Raw genomic sequence first — 25,600 nt, forward strand, 5'->3', positions numbered from 1 at the left:
CCTGTTTGATGCATAGCAAGCAGTGTTGACAGCTTCGGCCCAAAACCTCTCCGGTGTGTTATACTCATCAATCATTGTTCTTGCAAGAGTGATCAAGGTCCTATTTTTCCTTTCAACAACTCCATTTTGTTGAGGTGTATATGTGGCAGATACTTCATGCTTGATCCCAATTTCATCACAGTACTCATGAATGTTGGTGTTGTCAAATTCTTTGCCATTGTCACTTCTAATCTTCTTAATCTTGCAGTCAAATTCATTTTGTGCTTTCTTGGCAAACTTTTTGAATATAGATGCAACTTCAGATTTGTCATGGAGAAAGAACACCCAAGTGTATCTTGAGAAGTCATCAACAATCACTAGACAGTAGAGGTTGCCACCGGCACTGACATAATTTGTAGGTCCAAATAAATCCATGTGAAGAAGTTCCAGTGGCCTTGATGTTGACATGAAAGCTTTAGTGGGATGTGTATTAGCAACCTGCTTTCCAGCTTGACATGCACTGCATGGCTTGTCTTTTTCAAATACCACATCCTTTAATCCTCTAACCATATCTTTCTTTAATACCTTCTTGAGTGTGCTCATCCCAACATGTGCAAGCCTCCTATGCCAAAGCCAACCAAGAGAAGCTTTGGTGAAGAGGCAAGTTCTTAAGTCTGCATCTTCTGAAGTGAAATCCACTAAGTAGAGGTTGTTGTATCTAAATCCCTTGAATACCATTGATTCATCATCCATTTTTGTTACAATAACCTCTGATGGAGTGAATAAGCATTGAAGTCCAAGATCACAGAGTTGTCCCACTGATAATAAATTGAAGCTCAAAGGTGCAACTAAGAGAACATTTGATATTGATAAGTCATTCGAGATTGCCACCTTGCCAAGTCCTTGCACTTTTCCTTTTGAGTTGTCTCCAAATGTGATTTTATCTTGACCATCAACATTCTCATCTAATGAGGTGAACATCCGTGGGTTGCCTGTCATATGTTGTGTGCATCCACTGTCAATAACCCAATGGCTCCCACCGGTCTTGTAGTTCACCTACATTCACAGACAATTCAAGCTTGAGTTTTGAGAGCCCTATATTGCATAGGACTAGTGACTCTCTCAATTAAGGACTTTGCCACCTAGATTTGTCTAGGTCTACTCTTATTTGGTGGACCTAGGAATGTAACCTTAATCTTTCCATTTGCAACCTTTCTTAGAACATAGTGAGCATTGAAAGCAAATGGTCTTGAGTGCTTAGGCAAGGGAGTTGGTGGTTTAGCTTTGCAGTTGTGGGCAAAATGGCCTTCATTTCCACACTCAAAGCATTTGATAGGCTTGTGAGTCTGCTTTGGCTTGTATTGAGTGATAGCTTTCTTTTGCACAAAAGCATTGTATCCAATACCACTCTTGTTATTTTTCATAACAGTGTTCATAAGCAGCTCATTTTGGAGGTATTGACCCTTGTTGAACTTTTGCACACTTGTTGCAAGATGTTCATTTTCACTTTTTAGTTTCTTGACTTCATTCTTAAGCCTTTGATTATCCACTGCCAACTCATTGTTGAAATCATTGTTCTCAATAGCAACTTTTCCTCTAGTAGTTGCATCAGTCAAGTAATTCTTCAATTTTTGGTTGTCTAAAGTCAGGACTTCAACTTTTTCAGTCAATTCAGCATGTAGACTAGTTTGCTCTTCTTGAATCAAGTCATCACATGAGGTTGCTACATCAAGCTTAACAACAGGGTTAATAGCCTCATGTGTTTTGCAAGATAAAAGTTCATTTTCAACAAGAAGATTGTCATGATCAAATTTAATTTGAGTATAGTCTTCCTTGATCTTTACTAGTCTATTTTGCAACTCCCTATTAGCTTCATTTAATTTGTCATATTTTTCCTTAGCATCTTTTAGGGAGTTTGTGAGCTCATTTACAGTTGATGACATAGTTTTATTTTCTTCTTTTATTTCATCACTAGCCTTTATAACTATGTCATACTTGGCATTTAAAGATTCATTTTCATTTTTCAACCTATCACATTTAGCTTTTGACTTTCTAATGATTTGAGTATATTCTTTAAGTAAGTCAGCTAACTCATCATATGAAGGTGAAGCAAATTCTTCATCACTATCACTATCACTATCATCATCAATATTAATATCATTTTGTACCTTCCGTTCACCCCTAGCCATGAGGCATAGGTGAGAAGTGGATGATGGCGATGGTGGTGGTGAAGAGAAGTCCCCGGCGATGGCAGCAACCTTTTCATCATTTTCTTCTTCACTTGAAGAAGACCCACTTGATGATTCGATGTCGGTGAGCCAGTCGCCGACAATATATGCCTTTCCATTCTTCTTTTTGTGAAACCTCTTTTGCTTTCCATCCTTCCTCTTGAAGAATTTCTTTTCCTTCTTTTCATCATCGCTGTCATCTTCTTTCTTGCCCTTGAACTTGTTCTTCTTGGGCTTGTTGCATTGATGAGCAAGATGACCAAGCTCACCACAGTTGTAGCAGTCCATCTCAGAAATGGGCTTTCTTTTGTTGGAAAAGAACTTCTTCTTCCTTGAATCAAATTTGATGCCTTCTCTATTTAGCTTCTTCAACATCTTGGTGGTCTTCCTTACCATCAAGGCAATGTTTGCATCAAGGTCATCATCACTTGAGGATTCTTCCTCAACTTGTATTTTTGCTTTTCCTTTTCTTTCATGATTTGCTTTGAGAGCCAAATCCTTTCTTTTGGAAGATGATTCTTCTTTGTCGTTGATGTGCATGTACATTTCATGGGCATTTATCTTTCCCAAAATTTGTGTAGGTGTGGTAACCGAAAGATCCATTTGATGTAGCACAGTGACAATGTGTCCATATTTGTCTATTGGGAGGACACTGAGAATCTTCCTCACAACATCCGGTTGTGAGATTTGAGTAAGCCCCAATCCATTGACTTCCTCTACAAGAATATTAAGTCGTGAGTACATAGCATTTGCATTTTCATTAGTAAGCATTTCAAAAGTATTTAACTTTTGCATGGCTATGTGATATCTTTCCTCACGTTCACTTCTAGTTCCTTCGTGTAGAGCACAAATGTCTATCCACAAATCATGAGCATTTTTATGATTCCTTACTCTATTGAACACATCTTTGCAAAGGCCTCTAAAAAGGGTGTTTTTGGCCTTAGCATTCCATTTCTCATAATTGAACTCATCACCTACAAGATTTGTGGCGTCTCTAGGTTCGGGGAACCCTTGTGTGGCGGCTTTATAGACACCGATGTCTATAGCCTCTAAGTATGCTTCCATACGAATTTTCCAATAAGGAAAATCGTCACCATCAAAAACGGGAGGAGGTCCATCCCCACCGGACATCGTAACTCTAGCGGTTAAGCTAATCTATGAGCAACAAGCCTCTGATACCAATTGAAAGGATCACGATGCCCAAGAGGGGGGGTGAATTGGGCTTTTCTAAAAATCAACACTAATTAAAACCTAAGCAAGAGCTAAACAAGAGCCCAACTTCACCCCAACAACTAGCACTAAGCAAATAATACTAGAAATGTAACAAAGCTAAGATAATACTTCAAATACTTGCTAAACAAATACACAATGTAAAGTGCTTGAATTAAGTGCGGAATGTAAAGCAAAGTTTAGAAGACTCCTCCAATTTTTCCCGAGGTATCGAAGAGTCGGCACTCTCCACTAGTCCTCGTTGGAGCACCCGCGCAAGGGTATCGCTCCCCCTTGGTCCTCGCAAGAACCAAGTGCTCACTACGAGATGATCCTTTGCCACTCCGGCGCGGTGGATCCCTCGAGACCGCTTACAAACTTGAGTCGGGTCACCAACAAGATCTTCACGGTGATCACCGAGCTCCCAACGCCACCAAGCCGTCTAGGTGATGCCGATCACCAAGAGTAACAAGCCATAGACTTTCGCTTGACCAAGAGAAGCCTAATGCAAGTGGTGTGTGCTCTAGGTGGCTCTCACTCGCGCTAATGAGGAACAAGCGCGGATTATGATTTTCTAATCTCCTCACTAGGCTTTTGGTGCTTGCAATACTCTACCAAGGTGCTGGAATAAATGTGGAGTGCAAGACATTGAATATGGTGGGTGGAGGGGGTATAAATAGCCCTCACCCACCAACTAGCCGTTACAGGCAATGTGCTGCGCGATGGCGCACCGGACAGTCCGGTGCACCACCGGTGCGCCAACGGTGCGCCACCGGTGCGCCAACGGTCACTTCCAACGGCTAGTTCTGACAGCTAGCCGTTGGACTCATGGCGCACCGGACAGTGAACAGTTCACTGTCCGGTGCACACCGGACAGTCCGGTGCGGTGTCCGGTGTGCCACTAAAATTCAACTTCAAACTCTGCGCTCTCGGGTTTCTGGGAAGGTAAAAACACTGCCGTGGACCAGCCTGGCCCCACCTGGCAGTGGGTGCACCGGACAGTCCGGTGCACACCGGACAGTCCGGTGCCCCAAAGCCAGAAACACTAAGTCTTGTTTTTCAGCTGATTTTCAAATCGGTTTTCGCTCTAACTTGGGTGTGAGTTCTAGAGTGACACCTAGCACTGTATATGAGTGTGATTGTGCACCAACACTACACTAGAACTCTCTTGGTCAAACTACTCATCGACAACCCCTCTTTATAGTACGGCTAAAAGAGAATAAAAGACCTAACTAAATCGCGAGTGTCCACATCTCCTTGACACTCGGACTCCGTAGACCTTCACCTTTTGTTCCGTTGTTTTAGCCGTCGCTTCGAGTTCTTATCTCTGGGATTGTTTTCACGGTTGTAGTATTTCTACCTGTCATGCGACCTAACTTACCATTTGTCTCTGCAAAACACACGTTAGTCACATATAATATTACGTTGTCATTAATCACTAAAACCAACCAGGAGCCTAGATGCTTTCAGCAAGGTGGCGGCATAAAGCACCTTGGGGGAATCCATCTTCATTGATGCAGTAGGTGGTTGTCCAGTCATCCGCCATCTGACTAATAAGGATAAAGTTAGCATAACAAGGATGCAGTTTATCAAGGAGTAATGGGTTATCAAGGATAGACCATCCTAGGCTCCTACGGTCAACTTTGGCTACCGGTTCGTGTCCTAAAGCCAAGCATGCCTCTGATACCACTTGAAGCGCCCAGGTCTAACCGACCGAGCTAAACATGTATTAAGCACCAGAAAACAGTCTCTGGCGAAAATACACTACAACAGTGGTACCATAGTCATACATAGCTTTACTAAGAACGTTCGATTAATATTACAATATAGACCAGAAACACGATAGTACAACATATAAAAGCTAGGGTGATCTCCTCGTCGGTCCTGGTGGCTTCTAGGGCAACGGTACCACTTCTAGCTCAGGTGTAGGGCACGAACACTACTCGCAGTCCTCAGGCACAAAATCTGGATCCTCTGCATCAAGTCAACAAGGGGTGAGTACAAAAGTACTCAGCAAGTCCCACCTCGCCCTTACAGGGAGGGAGTTATAGTTTATCATGCAATGATCAAACGACAACAATGCAATTAACAAATGCATTACTGAAGGTAAACTAATGTCCTTATCATCATCATCAGTTGTCTCATATAACCAGGTGGCTCATTCACTGGTGGTGTCCACACCGTAACCCGTCTATACCATTCGAATGGAATTATATAAACTCTGCAGAGGTGTACGCTTTACCCACACGCACGTCACCGTCCGGGAACGGATCATTCGACATTAGCCGACACCCAGCCGTGGCACAACCTCGCCTAGCCGCCCACAAACCCCCGGGTCATGACCACACAGGTCACCCCAAGTCATATCCACCTCGGCACGACTACCAGGCTGGCCAGTGGGATTAGGCTAAGGCTTCCCCATCCAAGCACGTGTGGTCATACTAGAAAAAGGTTAGGTGAGATGGCACCACAATACTCAGTTCACGGTTCATCACTAGGGCAGTAACCAACCAAAACCATCCAACCCGAGATGTCACCACGACAGAGCTCGACCGCATGTCTACCACCACGGTAGCGCATGCACCAACGCATTCCACACTGCCCTAGTCTCAGTCTCATTCCAGTTTCATCAATTATCAAGATAATATGCAGTATGACAAATCATCAATATGTAACATGTCTTCAACCAATGGTTTCTCTCAGTCTCTCAGTGTGTCGTCTCATGCCATTCCTATGTCTAGCAAGTTTTAAATTTAACCTCACTTAGGAGCAATCATGATCAAAGTAAGAGGTCGATGAGACTTGCCTTCGCTCAGGTACACGTCGGCGGCGGCGTCTTCCTGTTCTCTCGGCTCCTCCGGGTTCTCTTCTGGAATCGGTTATATTTTAAATAATCATACGAGCAAACACATATCAATACATTACACAAATATAGTTGTATTAAATAGAGTTTGTTTTTAGATGAATTTAGGAAAAAGAATCGGGTTAAGCGGAGTTACTATGTGTAAGTTATTGATTTTACAAGTTTAGTGAATAAATTAATTACGAAAATAATTAGTAACTGATGTCAGATTGGGTCACATGGGCTGCTGACGTTTTGGCATGGGGTGGCTTGGTATTGGGTCTTGTCGTGAGGGGACTTGGGATTTATTTCTTTAATCACCAGAGGTGGTCTCTGTTAGGAACACAGACACAAAGAGCTCACAACCTTTCCCTGGCAGCTACCATGGCCGAGCTCAAGGCTCAAATCAGCTTCTCGGGAGGGCGATGGAGAGGGCAGGGAGTGGGGGAAAATGACCCTCAGACCACAGCGCATCTCTCTGGAGTGAAAGATTTCGGGAGAAGCACAGGGGGGCTGCTGCTCGGCGCCATGGCCATGGTTGACCGAAGCTCACGGATGGCTCTAGAATGTGGAAGAAGGGCTCAATCAAGTCTGAAGGGAGGCGATTGGCATTGAGGAGGTGCTCACCTGCCACTCGAATCGACGGTCACGGTCTTCGTTGGGGAGATCGAAGGTAGCTGGTTCTTCGGCTAGGGAGAAGAAGACGGGCTCAGCTCGGGTTGTGGTGCACGACAGCGAGCTGAGGAGGTGCGAGGCATCACGGTGCGGCGTCGGGCTCGCTTTATAGACGGGGAAAGGCGGTTCGCCTGAGAAAAATCTCGGCCGACGACTGTGCGCGGCGACCCGGCACAGTGTGGTGGTGTCTTCCCGAGGCTGGTCGGCAACTTGCACGGAGCTGGGCACGACTTCGGTGGTGATTGAGGTGAGTGGCTGGTCTTCGATTAGGCTGAGCGCGCAGGGGCTTGCCGGGCTACTGCTTTCACTGCTTGATGCGTCGTTTCAGGTCTTCTCAGCTCGACAACGTGGTCTCAACTCCCAGACCAGCATCATGGCGTGTGCGTGTATTGGTTCTGGTCAGGGGAGGTAGAAGACAGCTTGCAGTTCCCACACGAAAGCTTCTTGCCATGGATGCGTGTCCTCGTCGTCGGGGTGTCAGTAATGGTGAGTAGGTGCTACTACCAGTTGACTGTGAGTTATTGTGAGGTACGGCTGGCTCGAGAGGCTTCCGAGGCAAGAAACAGATAGCTAGCTTATCTTCTGGAATCACTGTGTCAAGGCGTGTGTTGCTCCTGGGAAGAGGAGATAGTTTGCTAGCAAGTGTAATGTTACGAAGATGGGATCCTTGTGCAAAAGTTGCATTGGAGTGGAGTGTTGACGTTAGTACTTGAGATGGATTAATTTATGGCTAGTGAGAAAGGAGGTGAAATACTTGTAAATAGTTTGCCTAGTCACGTGTTTACTAACATCAGACGTGTAAAATTAATATATTAAGATGATTGTGGAATAAAACAAGATTTTCCTAGCGGCGAAAATCAGGGTGTTATATAAACTAGGCCACAATTAAATCCCTAGAGCAAAACCTATGCAAGTAATCAAACTAGAAGGTGCAAACTAGGTTTTGTCTAAGTGTTGCTGAAAGTCGCCTAGAGGGGGGGGTGAATAGGCGAAGCCTGTAGATTAAAACTTTATCCCCAACTAGATCCTTTGATTAGTGGTTAGAACAAGAAATATGATTATCGGAGTATAAGAACTAAGTCCTTTGCTTGTAACCAAAGTTGCTATGAAATAATGCGAAATTGATAAACAATACAACTACTAGATATATGGATAGTGAAGCAAGAAGGCTTAGATGAGAAGAGCAATAAGTAAGGTTCTTTCTTGCGAAGGGTTGCTCCACCAAATGAGAATTAAACTTGAAGCAACACCAAAAGATGTTAGCGGAGAATGGCGCAAGAAAACTTAGAGAAGGGAAAGCAAACAAATCACAAGCAAGAAACACAATGAACACGGGTGATTTGTTTTACCGAGGTTCGGCCCTCGAAGGCCTAGTCCCCGTTGAGGAGTCCACTCAAGGACGGGTCTTTTTCAACCCTTTCCCTCTCTCCACCGATCACACAAGGATCGGTGAGCTCTTCTTCTTCTCAAGGATCACTCTCGATCCCGCAAGGACCACCACACTCTTTGGTGTCTCTTGCTAGCTTTTACAAGCCTCCAACACTTTGGAGGAAGTTTGAATGAGAGTCAAAACTCCACGCGCAAATGAACACAAGGATGAAGCACACTCTATCTCTCAATGTATCTCACAAGGCACTAGGGCTAAACTCAATTGAGTAGCTCTCAATTGCTCGCTCTCTCTTTTGTGGCACTTGTGTTGGTTGTAGTAGACTAGATCTTGTGTATAGGATGTATCAATGAATATAGGTGGTTGGGAGGGCTTGAGTATGTCAACTAGATGACTTGGAATGTTGCTTGGACTCCCACACCTTGAAGTGGCCGGTTGGGGTGGTATTTATAGCCACCATCCAATTTTGTAGCCGTTGGAGAAGCTGCTGGCGACGGGCGCACCGGACAGTCCGGTGCACACCGGACATGTCCGGTGCGCCAGCCACGTCATCCTATCCGTTGAGATTGGAGCTGGTCGACCGTTGCAGGCTTTGTCCTCATGTGGCACCGGACAGTCCGGTGCAGCACCGGACAGTCCGGTGCCCCTCTGACTTCTGCTCTGACACTCTGAATTCAACTGTACACTTTGCAGAGTCGACCGTTGCGCGCAGATGACCGTTGCTCCGCTGGCACACCGGACAGTCCGGTGTACACCGGACAGTCCGGTGAATTTTAGCGGAGCGACCTCCCACTTTCCCGAAGCTAGCCAGTTCGGAGCCGCTTCACTCTGGAGCACCGGACACTGTCCGGTGGTGCACCGGACAGTCCGGTGAATTATAGTGGGCTGCGCCTGAGAAACCCGAAGGTGAAGAGTTTGAAGGCAATCCTCCCTGGTGCACCGGACACGGTCCGGTGGTGCACCGGACACTGTCCGGTGGCACACCGGACAGTCCGGTGCCCCATACCAGGGAGCACTTCGGTTTCTCTTTGCTCCTTTCTTTTGAACCTTGTCTTGTTCTTTTTATTGGTTTTGAGTTGAATCTTTGGCACCTGTAGAACATGTAATCTAGAGCAAACTAATTAGTCCAATTGTTTGTGTTGGACATTCAACCACCAAAATCATTTAGGAAAAAGGTTTAAAGCCTATTTCCCTTTCAATCTCCCCCTTTTTGGTGATTGATGCCAACACAAACCAAAGCAAATATATAAGAGAATAATTGAACTAGTTTGCATAGGATAGGTGCAAAGATTGCTTGGAATTAAACCAATATTTATTTCATAAAATATGCATGGATGCTTTTCTTTGTTTTTGACATTTTGGACCATGCTTGCACCTCAAGTTTTGTTTTTGCAAATGTTTTGGAAATTCTTTTTCAAAGTCTTTTGTAAATAGTCAAAGGTAAATGAATCATAAGATTTGGAAATTTTTCCCCCTGTTTCAAATGCTTTTCCTTTGACTAAACAAAACTCCCCCTAGATTAAATCCTCCTCTTTAGAGTTCAAGAGGGTTTTAAGATATTGATTTTTGAAATACTACTTTCTCCCCCTTTTGAACACAATAAGATACCAATTTGAAATTTTCAATTGAACTCATTTTAAAATTAGGGAGGGTGGTGGTGCGGTCCTTTTGCTTTGGGCTAATACTCTCTCCCCCTTTGGCATGAATCGCCAAAAACGGAGTCATCAGAGCCCAACCTATAAGTTGTCTTCCCCTTTGGTAAATAATATATGAGTGAAAGATTATACCAATGTGGAGAGATAGTAAGGAGTGATGGCGAAGGGTAGATAATACCAATAGAGTTGAGTGGAAGCCTTGTCTTCGCCGAAGACTCCATTTCCCTTTCAATCTACGACTTAGCATAGTAATATACTTGGAAACATATTAGTCGTAGTCATGGTACGTGAATAATAGGATATATGCATTTGTACCAAAATGAAAGAGATATGATCAAGAGATATGTCAATTAAGCATGATCATAGTTCTATATAATATAGATTTCTCCCCCTAAATATGTGCCTTGAGAGGAATACATATTTTGGCCTTAAATGCCAAGTGCACATAATTAGGTTAATGAGAACAAGTCTATATCATAGAGAAAGTGAAGTGCATTGTGTCATAGTATATGTGTGATGCTCAAGACAGTTTATGCACTTATGAAAGCATGTTGCAAACATTTTAAGCATTTTCCTTTAAAGATTTCAAAGAGACTTAAGGATCATCCACCTTTGGAACAAAGGTAGCTTATCCTCGTTACAAGGTTAAGCTTTAAGCTCTTTGACAATAGAACCACTTCATCTAGTTTTAGCAAAGATGCAATAATGCATGAGTGAAATTTTAAGAGGTTAAACTAGGTATGAAGCAGGGATAAATGCAAAGGACATGCTTTCTCTTCCTTTTATACAAGATATGCAAAGAGTGTATATAAGAGGAAGATTTTAGGTACATATGTGAATGATAGGAATAAGTTTTACCCGTTTTGTACCTTTACTTGTAGACGCTCTCTTCATTGTGCTTTTGTCCTTAGTCTTGTTTGCTTAAGACCTATGCTCAATGACAATGTGTGAAAATATTTTGCACAAGAGAGAGTTCTTACAACTAGTGATCCTTTTCTAAGTCATGGTTAACATATATTAAGTGGATCACAAATTGTATAAATGAATCATGAATTCTCCTTTTAACTTAGTGCATATCAAGAGAGGTATCGATTGGAAAGAATATGAGGCACTAAGTGTCATTTGATGTTATTCTATGATCAAACAAACAATGGATGCGATCAAGAGAGTAACATATAGGAATTAAGCTTAAAATAGGAGAATCCATTAAGCATGCTACTTTAGTAATGAGAGCAACAATCCTTGATAAAAGCAACATTATTTTAACAAGATGGATTGATGTGTAGTAGCAAACTTCATGAGAAACACTATTCTCATGCAAGAGACTATATGAAATTACTAAGATAAAGCAATAGTCTCAACATAATCAAAATATAAGAATGAACTCCCCCTAAAGATATGCATCAAGAAATTGAAAGAATTGATTTTGATGCATTCACAACCACACCATCGATTGTTGTGAAGACCTTATTGTCCAAGTAGGTGTTATTGTCCTTGATGTTCTTCCTTTTTCATTTGAGTGTCCTCCCTTTGTAGTTGTCTCTTTTTCCTTCCAAGCTTTATTGAAAATACTCAAGAAAGATGTTAATAGCGCAAGGGAGTATATGATGAAAGATGATTAATTTAGATAATTAACATACATGATTCATCATCCACAAGTCACACAGACAAGAAGTAAAATCCTTAACATTTGTGCTTATTACTAAAAAGGAATATGCACTATTTAACTATTTGATCAAACATAGGATTTTGCTTCTTCATATTGAATTTTATTAATTATTACTTAAAAGCAAGTCAATATGAGAACATTTATAGCAAAGGTATGAAATAGATTCTAATGGATAAGTGCATTTATGAGAATGTGATTGAATGCACATCAAGACAAATTTAGTACTCCAAAGAATCTATGCTTCAAGAATGATAATTTAGAGAGAATAACCATTGAAGGGAACTATATTAAAGAGATGAGTTCCCATACCTTTGCTTTTACCTTTCTTCCTTTTTGGTGAAGAGTGCCCTTTGAGGCTTGTGGCTTTAACCTTGCACTTACTCTCTTGTAGATTTTCATAAGTAGACTCAAGAGAAATGTTAAAAGCAGCACAAGCACTAGTTTCCCTTTTTGTAATCATTTTGATAAGGAATGAAAAGTGGATTACTAAAGCATGGAAACTTTATAATATGAACTAGATTATTCCAATAAGTATGCTAAGTTTTAACTCATAAAACAAGCATGGTTAAATTCTTGATACTATGGGAATAAATCTAATCCATAACATGGAGAGCGATAAATGAAGAAGAATCATATCCAATTTAAGCAATATACAACATAAATTATTGGATTGATTTTTCTTGACATGATAAATTACGCATCCCCAAAGAGAAATTTATTCCTATAAGTGAGACTACTTAAATTACTTAGATAAAAACATTAGTCTCACTTTTCTAGCTATAGAAAGAATTTTCCTTTTACAAGTGTCCTAAGTATTTGAATTCCTTACATGACACTTTATTCTTTTAAGAATATGAAATATCTCTCTATATCTAGAACAAGGCAATAATAGAATAATTAGTGTAAACCTTGCCATGGGAAATAGCAACAATTTTAAAGCATGTAGATTGTCATAATATAGAAATGAGGAACATGCAATCTACCATATGGGAAGAATTTCTTCAAAGAATGGTGACATAAATTTAAAAACATCTTAAGTGCTTCCTTTTTCTATGTGACTACACAAGACACAAAAAAAATGATAATTTAAGATACTTGCACTTAAAAGCATAAGTGTTACCATCCTTTGACAGTCCTCCATGTTGTAGGCCTTGATTTTCCGCACATGATGATTCTTCAATTCCTACAACATCAATATCTTCCCCGAGATGATATGGGTTTTGGATACAATAAATTGAAGTAACCTTGGGTCAATCTTGAATATGTAGATCATTTGAAGATTGATAGCTTGAGTTGATAAGAATTGAATTAACTCCCTCAAGCACCCCAAGGCTTCATACCATCTCCTTCTCCTACAAAGCTTGTCAAGCACATTTTGGTACCCATCGCTTGATGGGTCTGTTAAGGTTAGTAAACAAAGATCTAGGAACCCAAGTGTCCTTTGTGCTAGCGCTTGGTAAACTCGTTACCTTTCTAGCATAAGTTACAATCTTGGGTTGCCTAGTTATATATGAATCAAATGACAAGTTAGGAGTGGGATTTTTACCAATGGGACAATCTTTGCATTGATGTCCCTTCTTCCGGCATGTGTAGCATAGGCGTTTTTCAAGATTTGAAGTTTTCTTCTTTGCTTGTTTGTTGCCTGCTACATGGTTAGTAAAAACTTTCTTTTCTAACCCTATGCCTTTTTGTTTCAAATGGGGACAAGATCTAAGCAAGTGTCCCTTCTTGGAGCATTTAAAACAAAGTCTATCATCCTTGTTAATAATCAAGCCATTTTTAATGTAGGGACATGACTTAATCAAGTGCCCCTCTTCAAAGCATTCACTACACCTCTTAATGTGAAGTGTGGCTTGATCATTACCTTGAATGTTACCTTTTGTGGAGGCGTGGTTGAGGCTTTTGGCGGAGGTGTTGAATTTCATCTTTTGTTTCTTCCTCTTGGAAATCCTCAAATCCTTGACGTTTTCTTCAAGGGATGTATTGCATGCCACGGTTGTTCCCGTCTCAAGCTTCTTCACCATGTGATCACGGTTATCTTGAGAAGGTTGGGCAATGCATTTCCCTTTTAGTTGTGTCAAGTTCTTCTTTAGCCTCTCATTTTCTTCTTTGAGCTTTTGATATGAATCCTCATTTGTTCCTGCAAATTCTAGCTCAAAGGAAGATTTGCTTGTCGATAAACAACAAGCATTAGCACATGGTAATATAGTATCAATTTGAACCCATGTGCACGAGTGAGGTTGTTGGGATTTTAAGTTTTCTATCACAACCTCATGAGCAATGTTTAATATGATATGATCATCCATAAGATTTTTATGAGAACATAGAAGCATATCATATTTTTCTTGAAAAGCTAGATTTTCAACTTTTAGCTTTTCTACTTGATCCTTAAGCAAGGCATTCCTATTTACTAATTGAGCGATACAATGTAAAGAGTTATCATGCTCAATTGAAACAATTTCATACCTTTGGACCAAATCAACGTGAGAGCACTTTAGCTCCTCATGTTCTTTAGTCAACTCGTCAAAGTGTAGCATTTTCATGGAGAGAGCATCTTCTAGCCTTTGACGAGCTTCGCTTTGCTCTCTTGCTCTTTCTAGAAGTTTGAGCATGACCGCCTTATCTTCTTGGCTTAGGCGAGCGTAGAGATGCAAGAAGCTTCTTTCTTCCTCCTCATCCTCATTTGTCCTTCCGCTATCATTTGCATTAGCCACACAACACATGTGGGAATCGAAATGGGAAGACAAACCTTTTGGAGAGGTGGATTCATCGTTTGGTCTCCATCGTTCATTTTCTTCTTCTTCCTTGCAAGGGTTAGTATCACAAATACCAAAGGAAGTAGGAGCACAAAATGAACTATCATGTTTGGACTCATCAAATTTGCTTCTAATTCTAGTCCAAATATCATGCGCATCATGGATGGATTCGTCATAGTTTGATATGAAGGCATGATAATCTTCTTTGCTAAGAGAATTAGTTAAGATGTCAAAAGCTAGATAGTTTAAGCGATAACATCTTTGATCTTCCTCGGAATTAATTTCTCCATTGAAACTAGAGGGAAAAATACTCTTGTCTATAATTTGTTCTAATCGTGGATCTATGGTTCTAAAAGCATTTATCACACTAGTAGACCATGAGTCATAATTGGAACAATCATCAAGTAAAATCTCAAGAGTTACCTCCTTCCGAGTTGTGTTCTCCTGGGTCCTCTTGTTCTTTTGGGATCTTCTCCGAGCCATCACTTCGAGTTGTTAGACTCAAGATGAAGTGCCTAGCTCTGATACCAATTGAAAGTCGCCTAGAGGGGGGGTGAATAGGCGAAGCCTGTAGATTAAAACTTTATCCCCAACTAGATCCTTTGATTAGTGGTTAGAACAAGAAATATGATTATCGGAGTATAAGAACTAAGTCCTTTGCTTGTAACCAAAGTTGCTATGAAATAATGTGAAATTGATAAACAATACAACTACTAGATATATGGATAGTGAAGCAAGAAGGCTTAGATGAGAAGAGCAATAAGTAAGGTTCTTTCTTGCGAAGGGTTGCTCCACCAAATGAGAATTAAACTTGAAGCAACACCAAAAGATGTTAGCGGAGAATGGCGCAAGAAAACTTAGAGAAGGGAAAGCAAACAAATCACAAGCAAGAAACACAATGAACACGGGTGATTTGTTTTACCGAGGTTCGGCCCTCGAAGGCCTAGTCCCCATTGAGGAGTCCACTCAAGGACGGGTCTTTTTCAACCCTTTCCCTCTCTCCACCGATCACACAAGGATCGGTGAGCTCTTCTTCTTCTCAAGGATCACTCTCGATCCCGCAAGGACCACCACACTCTTTGGTGTCTCTTGCTAGCTTTTACAAGCCTCCAACACTTTGGAGGAAGTTTGAATGAGAGTCAAAACTCCACGCGCAAATGAACACAAGGATGAAGCACACTCTATCTCTCAATGTATCTCACAAGGCACTAGGGCTAAACTCAATTGAGTAGCTCTCAATTGCTCGCTCTCTCTTTTGTGGCACTTGTGTTGGTTGTAGTAGACTAGATCTTGTGTATAGGATGTATCAATGAATATAGGTGGTTGGGAGGGCTTGAGTATGTCAACTAGATGACTTGGAATGTTGCTTGGACTCCCACACCTTGAAGTGGCCGGTTGGGGTGGTATTTATAGCCACCATCCAATTTTGTAGCCGTTGGAGAAGCTGCTGGCGACGGGCGCACCGGACAGTCCGGTGCACACCGGACATGTCCGGTGCGCCAGCCACGTCATCCTATCCGTTGAGATTGGAGCTGGTCGACCGTTGCAGGCTTTGTCCTCATGTGGCACCGGACAGTCCGGTGCAGCACCGGACAGTCCGGTGCCCCTCTGACTTCTGCTCTGACACTCTGAATTCAACTGTACACTTTGCAGAGTCGACCGTTGCGCGCAGATGACCGTTGCTCCGCTGGCACACCGGACAGTCCGGTGTACACCGGACAGTCCGGTGAATTTTAGCGGAGCGACCTCCCACTTTCCCGAAGCTGGCCAGTTCGGAGCCGCTTCACTCTGGAGCACCGGACACTGTCCGGTGGTGCACCGGACAGTCCGGTGAATTATAGTGGGCTGCGCCTGAGAAACCCGAAGGTGAAGAGTTTGAAGGCAATCCTCCCTGGTGCACCGGACACGGTCCGGTGGTGCACCGGACACTGTCCGGTGGCACACCGGACAGTCCGGTGCCCCATACCAGGGAGCACTTCGGTTTCTCTTTGCTCCTTTCTTTTGAACCTTGTCTTGTTCTTTTTATTGCTTTTGAGTTGAATCTTTGGCACCTGTAGAACATGTAATCCAGAGCAAACTAATTAGTCCAATTGTTTGTGTTGGACATTCAACCACCAAAATCATTTAGGAAAAAGGTTTAAAGCCTATTTCCCTTTCAGTTGCTATCTCTACCGTAAAGGCTAAGTTTCAATCTACACTAAATAAGTATGTAAAGCAAGATTGAAACTTAAATGCTTAATGTAAATGCGGAAACTTAAAGAGCAAAGTAGAGAAGCAAACTCTCGTGGATGACGCCGGTATTTTTACCGAGGTATCCGGAACCACGCAAGGTCCCGACTAATCCTCGTTGGTGCCCCTACGCAAAGGGAAGCCCACGCGAGGGCCAAGCACCACGGTCGAGTAACTCCGTAGAGAGCCGTGGGCCTTCTCCACGCACAAGTGGTGCTCCGCTTCCAGCTCCTCTCGGACGCTCCCCACCGCCTCCACTATCGAGCTTCCGGCTGAAACGCCGCGGGCCTCGTTCCCTCCGGTACACGGTGGCGGCCGTGACACAAACGCGGTTGTCACGGTCTCGCAAGACTCTCGCCCCACTCGGTACAATTACAACGACTCACGCAAGAGCCGAGGGGTTGTGTGGTTTTACAAAACTCACTCAACTAACTAGGGTTCACCTAGAGCAAGCGCTAAAGCGGTCTAACTAACCTAAGTACTTTGCAAAGCACCTACGCTAATCACCGAGTGATTCTATTAAGCACTTGGGTGTATGAGCTCTTGGAAATGTGCACTATATGCCTTGGTATGTTGCTTGGGCTCCCACACTTGAGAATGGCCGGTTGGGGTGGTATTTATAGCCTCCAAACCCCAAACTAGCCGTTGGACAGAAAGCTGCAACTTTCTGTCGTCGGGTGCACCAGACAGTCCGGTGCACCACCGGACAACCACCGTGCAGTGTCCGGTGCACGCCACGTCAGCCGACCGTTGGCGCCTATAGCAGTCGACCGTTGGATCCGACCGTTGCCGTCTGTCCGGTGCACACCGGACAGTCCGGTGCCGACTGTCCGGTGCTCCACCAGACAGACCAGTGCTACAGCCAGAGAGCGCCTGTCTGTGGCCTCTCTGCGCAGACTGTCCGGTGCCACACCGGACAGTCCGGTGCACACCGGACAGCACTGTCCGGTGCGCCACCAGGCGCTGGCTGACAGCCCGCTTCTTGGGTTTCTTCGCTGATTTCTTCGGGCTTCTTTTGTTCTTGAGTATTGGACTCCTATGCATCTTTTTATGATTTCTTTTGAGGTGTTGCATCCTCATTGCCTTGGTCCCGTTCTCTTCGCATCCTGTGAACTATAATTATAAACACTAGCAAACATATTAGTCCATAGGTTGTGTTAATCATCAAACACCAAAACTCAATTAGCCAAAAGGCCTGGGGTCCATTTTCCTTACAGGCATAACCTTTTGCCACAAGTCGAGCCTTGTTCCTTGTCACCACCCCGTGCTCGTCCTGTTTGTTACGGAACACCCACTTGGTTCCCACAACGTTTTTCTTGGGACATGGCACCAGTGTCCAAACTTCATTTCGCTTGAAGTTGTTGAGCTCTTCCTGCATGGCCAACACCTAGTCCGGATCTAGCAAGGCCTCTTCTACCCTGAAAGGCTCAATAGAAGAGACAAAAGAGTAATGCTCACAAAAATTAGCTAATCTAGAGTGAGTGGTTACTCCCTTGCTTATGTCACCCAAAATCTGGTCGACGGGATGATTCCTTTGAATCGTTGCTCGAACTTGAGTTGGAGGGGCCCGTGGTGCTTCTTCCTCCTCAACTTGGTCTTCTTGTGCTCCCCCTTGATCACACGCCTCCTCTTGAGGAACCTGTTCATCATCTTGAGTTGGGGGTGCACCATTGTTGAAGAAGAAGGTTGATCTTGCACTTAGTGTTCCTGTGGTCGCACATCTCCAATCGCCATGGTACGAATTGCGTCCATTGGAACATCGTCTTCATCTATATCATCAAGATCAACTTGCTCTCTTGGAGAGCCATTAGTTTCATCAAATACAACATCGCTAGAGACTTCAACCAAACCCGATGATTTGTTGAAGACCCTATACGCCTTTGTATTTGAGTCATAACCTAGTAAAAACCCTTCTACAGCTTTGGGAGCAAATTTTGAATTCCTACCTTTCTTCACTAGAATATAACATTTACTGCCAAATACATGAAAATAAGACACGTTGGGTTTGTTACCGGTTAGAAGTTCATACGACGTCTTCTTGAGGAGGCGATGAAGGTAGACTCAGTTTATGGCGTGGCAGGTTGTGTTCACAGCTTCCGACCAAAACCGCTCGGGCGTCTTGAATTCTCCAAGCGTCGTCCTCGCCATGTCTATAAGCGTTCTGTTCTTCCTCTCTACTACACCATTTTGCTGTGGTGTGTAGGGAGCGGAGAACTCGTGCTTGATTCCTTCCTCCTCAAGAAACTCCTCCACTTGAAGGTTCTTGAACTCAGACCCGTTGTCGCTTCTAATCTTTTTCACCTTGAGCTCAAATTCGTTTTGAGCTCGCCTTAGAAAGCGCTTGAGGGTCCCTTGGGTTTCTGATTTATCCTGCAAAAAGAATACCTAAGTGAAGCGGGAAAAATCATCAACAACAACAAGACCATACTTACTTCCCCCGATGCTAAGGTAGGCGACGGGTCCGAAGAGGTCCATATGCAGTAGCTCCAGAGGTCTTGATGCGGTCATCACATTCTTGTTGTGATGAGCGCTTCCCACCTGTTTACCTGCTTGACAAGCTGCACAAGGTCTATCTTTTTCAAAAAACACATTTGTTAGACCTAACACATGTTCTCCCTTTAGAAGTTTGTGAAGGTTCTTCATCCCAACATGTGCTAGACGGCGATGCCACAGCCAGCCCATGCTAGTCTTAGCAATTAAGCATGCATCTAGACCGGCCTCCTCTTTCGAAAAATCCACTAAGTAGAGTTTGTCGTCTAGTACACCCTTAAAAGCTAATGAACTATCACTCCTTCTAAAGACAGACACATCTACATTGGTAAATAAGCAATTGTAACCCATATTACATAGTTGACTAACGGATAACAAGTTATACCCGAGCGATTCAACTAGGAACACATTGGATATGGAATGCTCGGATGAAATAACTATCTTTCCTAGTCCTTTAACCTTGCCTTGATTCCCGTCTCTAAAGATGATCGAATCTTGGGAATCTTTGTTCTTGACGTAGGAGGTGAACATCTTCTTCTCCCCCGTCATGTGGTTTGTGCATCCGCTGTCGATAATCCAGCTTGAGCCCCCGGATGCATAAACCTGCAAGGCAAATTAGGCTTGGGTTTTAGGTACCCAACTCTTGTTGGGTCCTACAAGGTTAGTAACAATAGCCTTAGGGACCCAAATGCAAGTCTTGTCTCCCTTGCATTTGGCCCCCATCTTTTTAGCAACCACCTTTTTATTTTTGCATGAAAGAACAAATGTAGTGTTGCAAGTATGAAAAATAGTGGTAGGTTTATTACAAACTTTCCTAGGAGCATGAGACACAATATTTCTCCTAGGCCTACCATTAAAATTGGAACTCGAAGCAATCATGGCATGTGAGTCAAAAGCATTATAATTCCTATTATAATGAACATCCCTAGAATATTTTCTATCATGGTACATGAAAGCATGGTTCTTTTGACTACTACTAGCCATAGGGGCCTTCCCTTTCTCTTTGTTGGGAATGGGAACCCTTTGACTTATTAAGTTCTTGGCTTCCCTTCGAAAGCCAAGCCCATCCTTAATTGAGGGATGTCTACCAACGGTGTAGGCATCCCTAGCAAATTTTAATTTATCAAAGTCATTTTTGCAAGTCTTAAGTTGGGCATTAAGACTTGCTACTTCATCATTAAATTTTGTAATAGAAGTAAGGTGCTCAACACAAGCATCAACATTGAAATCCTTACACCTATTACAAATCACAACGTGCTCTACACAAGAACTAGATTTATTTACTACTTCTAGCTTAGCATTTAAATCATCATTAATACTCTTTAAGTTAGACACAGTTTCATGACAAGTAGATAATTCACAAGAAAGCGTTTCATTTCTCTTAACCTCTAAAGCAAGAGACTTTTGCACACTTACAAATTTATCATGCTCTTCATATAAGAGATCCTATTGCTTTTCTAAAAGTCTATTCTTTTCGTTTAAAGCATCAATCAATTCATTGATTTTTTCTATCTTGATTCTATCTAGACCTTTAAACAAGCTAGAATAGTCTACCTCATCATCACTAGACTCTTCATCGCTAGAAGAAGCACACGTAGAGGTATTTCGAGCACTTACCTTCTTCTCCTTTGCCATGAGGCAGGTGTGACGCTCGTTGGGGAAGAGAGACGACTTGTTGAAGGCCGAGGCGGCGAGTCCTTCGTCGTCGGAGTCGGACGAAGAGCAATCCAAATCCCACTCCTTGCCGAGGTGAGCCTCACCCTTTGCCTTCTTGTAAGACTTCTTTTTCTCCCTCTTCCCGCCTTTTTCTTGTCCCTGGTCACTATCATTATCGAGACAGTTAGCAATAAAGTGACCAGTCTTACCACACTTAAAGCAGGAGTGCTTTCCCTTCGTCTTGCTCTTGTTGGGATTCTCCTTGTGACCCTTTAGCGCCGTCTTGAAGCGCTTGATGATGAGGGCCATTTCTTCCTCGTTAAGCCCGACCGCCTCAACTTGCGCCACCTTGCTAGGTAGTGTCTCCCTGCTACTTGTTGCCTTGAGAGCGATGGGTTGAGGCTCGTAGATGGGCATTGGGCCATTGAGAGCATCATCCACATAGCGGGCTTCTTTAATCATCATCCGCCCGCTTACAAATTTTCCGAGTATCTCCTCAGGCGTCATCTTTGTGTACCTAGGATTTTCACGAATTGAATTCACAAGATGAGGGTCAATGACAGTAAAAGACCTGAGCATAAGTCGGACGACGTCATGGTCTGTTCATCTCGTGCTCCCATAGAAACTGATTTTGTTGACCAGGGTCTTGAGCCTGTTGTACGCTTGCGTTGGCTCCTCTCCCCTGATCATCGCGAACCTTCCCAGCTCGCCCTCCACCAACTCTATCTTGGTGATTATGGTGGCATCGTTCCCCTCATGCGAGATCTTGAGGGTGTCCCAGATTTGCTTGGCATTATCCAAGCCACTCACCTTGTTGTATTCATCCCTGCACAACGATGCTAACAAAACAGTGGTAGCTTGTGCATTTTTATGAATTTGTTCGTTAATGAATACTGGGTTATCCGTACTATCAAATTGCTTTCCATTCTCTACTATCTCTCAAATGCTAGGATGGAGAGAGAATAGGTGACTACGCATTTTGTGACTCCAGAAAGTGTAGTCCTCTCCATCAAAGTGAGGAGGTTTACCAAGAGGAATAGAAAGCAAATGAGCATTGGAATTATACGGAATACGAGAATAATCAAAAGAAAAGTTTGAGTTGACCAGTTTCTTTTTCTCGTCGTAGTCGTCGTCTCTTTGGGAAGAAGAGGACTCGTCGCTGTCGTAGTAGACGATCTTCTTGATACGCCTCTTCTTCTTCCCGTCCTTCTTCTTATGACTCGAGCCAGAGTCAGTAGGTTTGTCGTCCCTTGGCTCGTTGAAGATGGACTCCTTCTCCTTATCATTGACCATCATCCCCTTTCCCTTAGGATCCATCTCTTCGGGCGATTAGTCCCTTTTGTGAAGAGAACGGCTCCGATACCAATTGAGAGCACCTAGAGGGGGGGTGAATAGGTGATCCTATAAAAATCAAATACTTGAAGCCACAAAACTTGATTAGGTGTTAGTGCAATAGGATCAAGTAGCTGGAGAGGAGTACTTGTGAAACACAGAAACCACAGAGAAAAACAACACAGTGGACACAATGGTTTATCCCGTGGTTCGGCCAAGTACAAAACTTGCCTACTCCACGTTGTGGCGTCCCAATGGACGAGGGTTGCACTCAACCCCTTTCAAGTGATCCAACGATCAACTTGAATACCACGATATTCCTTTTTCGTATCACTTTTCCCGTTTGCGAGGAATCTCCACAAGTTGGAGTCTCTCGCCCTTACAACAAATATCAATGTGAAAGCACTAGAGTAAGGAAGGGAAGCAACACACACAAATCCGCAGCAATACGCACACACACAGGCCAAGACTTGAGCTAAAATGAAATGCAACAAGTTCACCACTAGAACGGAGCTCAAATCACTAAGAAAGTCAATCGAGTGCGTGGAGACAGAGTGTGAGAGTCTTAGAATGTTCAAAGTATGCTTGGTGTGCTCCTCCATGCGCCTAGGAGTCCCTTTTATAGCCCCAAGGCAGCTAGGAGCCGTTGGAAGCAATCTGGGAAGGCAATTCTTGCCTTCTGTCTAGTGGCACACTGGACAGTCCGGTGCACCACCGGACAGGCACTGTTCATGGTCCGGTGCAGATCTCTTTCGAAAAATAGCACAGTCGACCATTGCAAAAATGGAGCCGTTGGCGCACCAGACAGTTCGGTGCACACCGGACAGTCCGGTGCCCCCTGCCGACCATTGGCGCGGCCACGCGTCACGCACAGATTGCGCGGCCGACCGTTGGCGCAGTCGACCGTTGGCTCACCAGACAGTCCGGTGCCTCACCGGACCGTCCGGTGAATTTTAGCCATACGCCGTTGAATGATTCCCGAGAGCGACGACTTCGTCATAGACGGCTCACCGGACAGTCTGGTGAATTATAGTCGTACACCGCTGTCAGTTCCCGAGAGTGGCCTGTTCACCGGAGGCTGGCCTGGCGCACCGGACACTGTCCGGTGCACCACCGGACAGTCCGGTGTGCGAGACTGCGTTGAGTCTTGGCTGCTCCAGCTAAGACTTTTCCTTTTTCTCTTTTCTCTGATTCCAGCACTTAGACAAATATATTAGTACACACAAACCAATGTACTAAGTCTAGAATCATACCTTCTTGTTGATTTGCATTTCTTCAATCATTTGGCATAAGATTGCTCACTCAATACGTGTTGGGCACTTAATCACCAAAACTATACTAGAAATGGCCCAAGGGCACATTTCCCTTTCAATAATTATCCACCTCCTCTTGATACTAACCTGGTAATTCTTATCTATCTTTGGAAAGCTTGAATTGAGTATGCATGATTTATATGTCACCCTAGTTTCGTCAAACAATGTTTACAGGTAATGGCGGTTATGTCAATGTGGACTAGATTGCAGCCAGTTTATGCTGCAAACATGTGGAATGAAGCCCTAAACAAATGACTTGGCACTGAGGTTGTAGATTACTGTTAATACTTATTCTCCCTCATTAGGTATTGGGCATTCACAAGATTATTTTGATTCAAGCTAGTGTAAGGTTAAAACAATGCTGAATTTCTGTTAAACCTGTGTTTTTTTATATTGGGCACTCTTTTCATCTATTTTTGTACCTATTTAGTTAGATTAATTTACATGCCTTTACTGTAACCAACTGCTGGTTTGATAATGGCTTGGCCTATGGTATCGTTAGGGCAGCTCAACGGTGATGAATCAGCTAGCTTTAGTGTATCGACCTCAGGTTTGGGTACCAATCATGGATCATACCACGCTGCAAGCATTTAACTCTTGTTCAAAATGTTTGGCCACCAACAACCAAGCGTTCCCAGTTGCATATTTTCCTAGGGTACAAGAGCGATTGAAATTTACCTGCTGGTCTTGTGCTTCGTATTCCCTTCCTCCCTGGAGCCATGTTTTCTTCGGATCTGCTAAAGGATGTGCCCCGCCGCCGCTGCCACACGTGCAAGTGGAGCCCCGCCGCCGCCTGTGCAGAAGAACTGGTGAAGTCGTCTCGCCGCCGCCCGTGCAGGTGGAGTCCTGCCGCCTCTTGTGCAGATGAACTGGTGAAGTCCCGTCGCCCTAGCAGGTGAACTGGTGAAGTGCCGCCGCCGCCGTGGTATGGGGAGGTCGGTGCGTAGTATGGGGAAGTTGAGGAGATAATCTTGTGCCAAGGAGATAAGAAAGATGTTGGTCGTGGTCGTGGGGTGCGGATTCCGCGTTTACAAAATGCAAAAAAGGTTCTGTAATTAATCAAAAAAATAATTTTGCCACTACATCGAGGATTCAAACCTAAGCGCTCATGCATTGTGAGAAGATGCGACATACCAGTGCACTAATTGAGCCATTTGTTTGTTTTTTGCTTCAAAGGTGTAAATACTTTTGTTTGTTTTTTGCTTCAAAGGTGTACCATTTCCTCTTCTAACTGCAACAAACTTACTTCTGCTGAAGATCCCACTTCACGGATAATTTATTGATTTCTATGATTTAAATGACTTTCCAATCCGAGAAAAATAAATAAATACCAAAGGTGGTAAAAAAATAGTGAAACTTGCCATGGAGCCTTAATTTGGTTGTAGTTGTTTGCAATAAAAAAATCAAAGGATTATACAAAAGTTAGTTTGTAGATTGTTCTCAGATGGTCATCTGTCTCATTAAGATTCATAACATTGAAGTAGGATTTCACGATTTGAGCTATATTTCATTATTTTGTTTTTTTTTGCTTAAAAATTGTACCATTTGTTCTTCTAACCGGTGTAAACTTACTTCCGCTGAAGATCTCCCTTCTCGGATAATTTATTGATTTCTATGATTTAAATGACTTTCCAATCCAAGAAAAATAAATAAATACCAAAGGTGGTCAAAAAATAGTGAAACTTGGCATGGAGGCTTAATTTGGTTGTAGTTGATTGCAATAAAAAAATAAAAGGATTATACAAAAGTTAGTTTGTAGATTGTTCACAGATGGTCATCTCTCTCATTAAGATTCATATCATTGGAGTAGGATTTCACGATTTGAGCCATATTTCGTACTCTTGTTTGTTTCTTCTTCAAAAGTGTAGCATTTGTTTCTTCTAACCGCTGCAAATTTACTTCCACTGAAGATCTCCCTTCTCGGATTATTTATTGATTTCTATGATTTAATGACTTTCCAATCCGAGAAAAATAAATAAATACCAAATGTTGGGGACTTGTTCTCAAGTACTAAGAGTTAAGAACAAGGCAACACAGAAAATGTTAATCGTTATAGTCCTTCGTCCTCCGAAGCATTATTTCCCTTAGGATATAATGATTTACGGACGAAGGTTATGAAGGACGTACCTTCATAAAATCATTAAACGATGGCGAAGGTAAAAATGTAAAGGATATAAAAG

At 43.1% G+C, this 25,600-nt stretch overlaps 1 pseudogene; it reads right to left on the reverse strand.

The window, feature by feature from the left end:
• LOC109939592 (uncharacterized) overlaps positions 1-24,141 on the reverse strand; it is a 53,547-nt pseudogene extending 29,406 nt beyond the window's left edge.
• Positions 24,142-25,600: the final 1,459 nt, after the last annotated feature.

This window comes from Zea mays, chromosome 5 (assembly GCF_902167145.1).
Source record: "Zea mays cultivar B73 chromosome 5, Zm-B73-REFERENCE-NAM-5.0, whole genome shotgun sequence".
NCBI lineage: Eukaryota > Viridiplantae > Streptophyta > Magnoliopsida > Poales > Poaceae > Zea > Zea mays.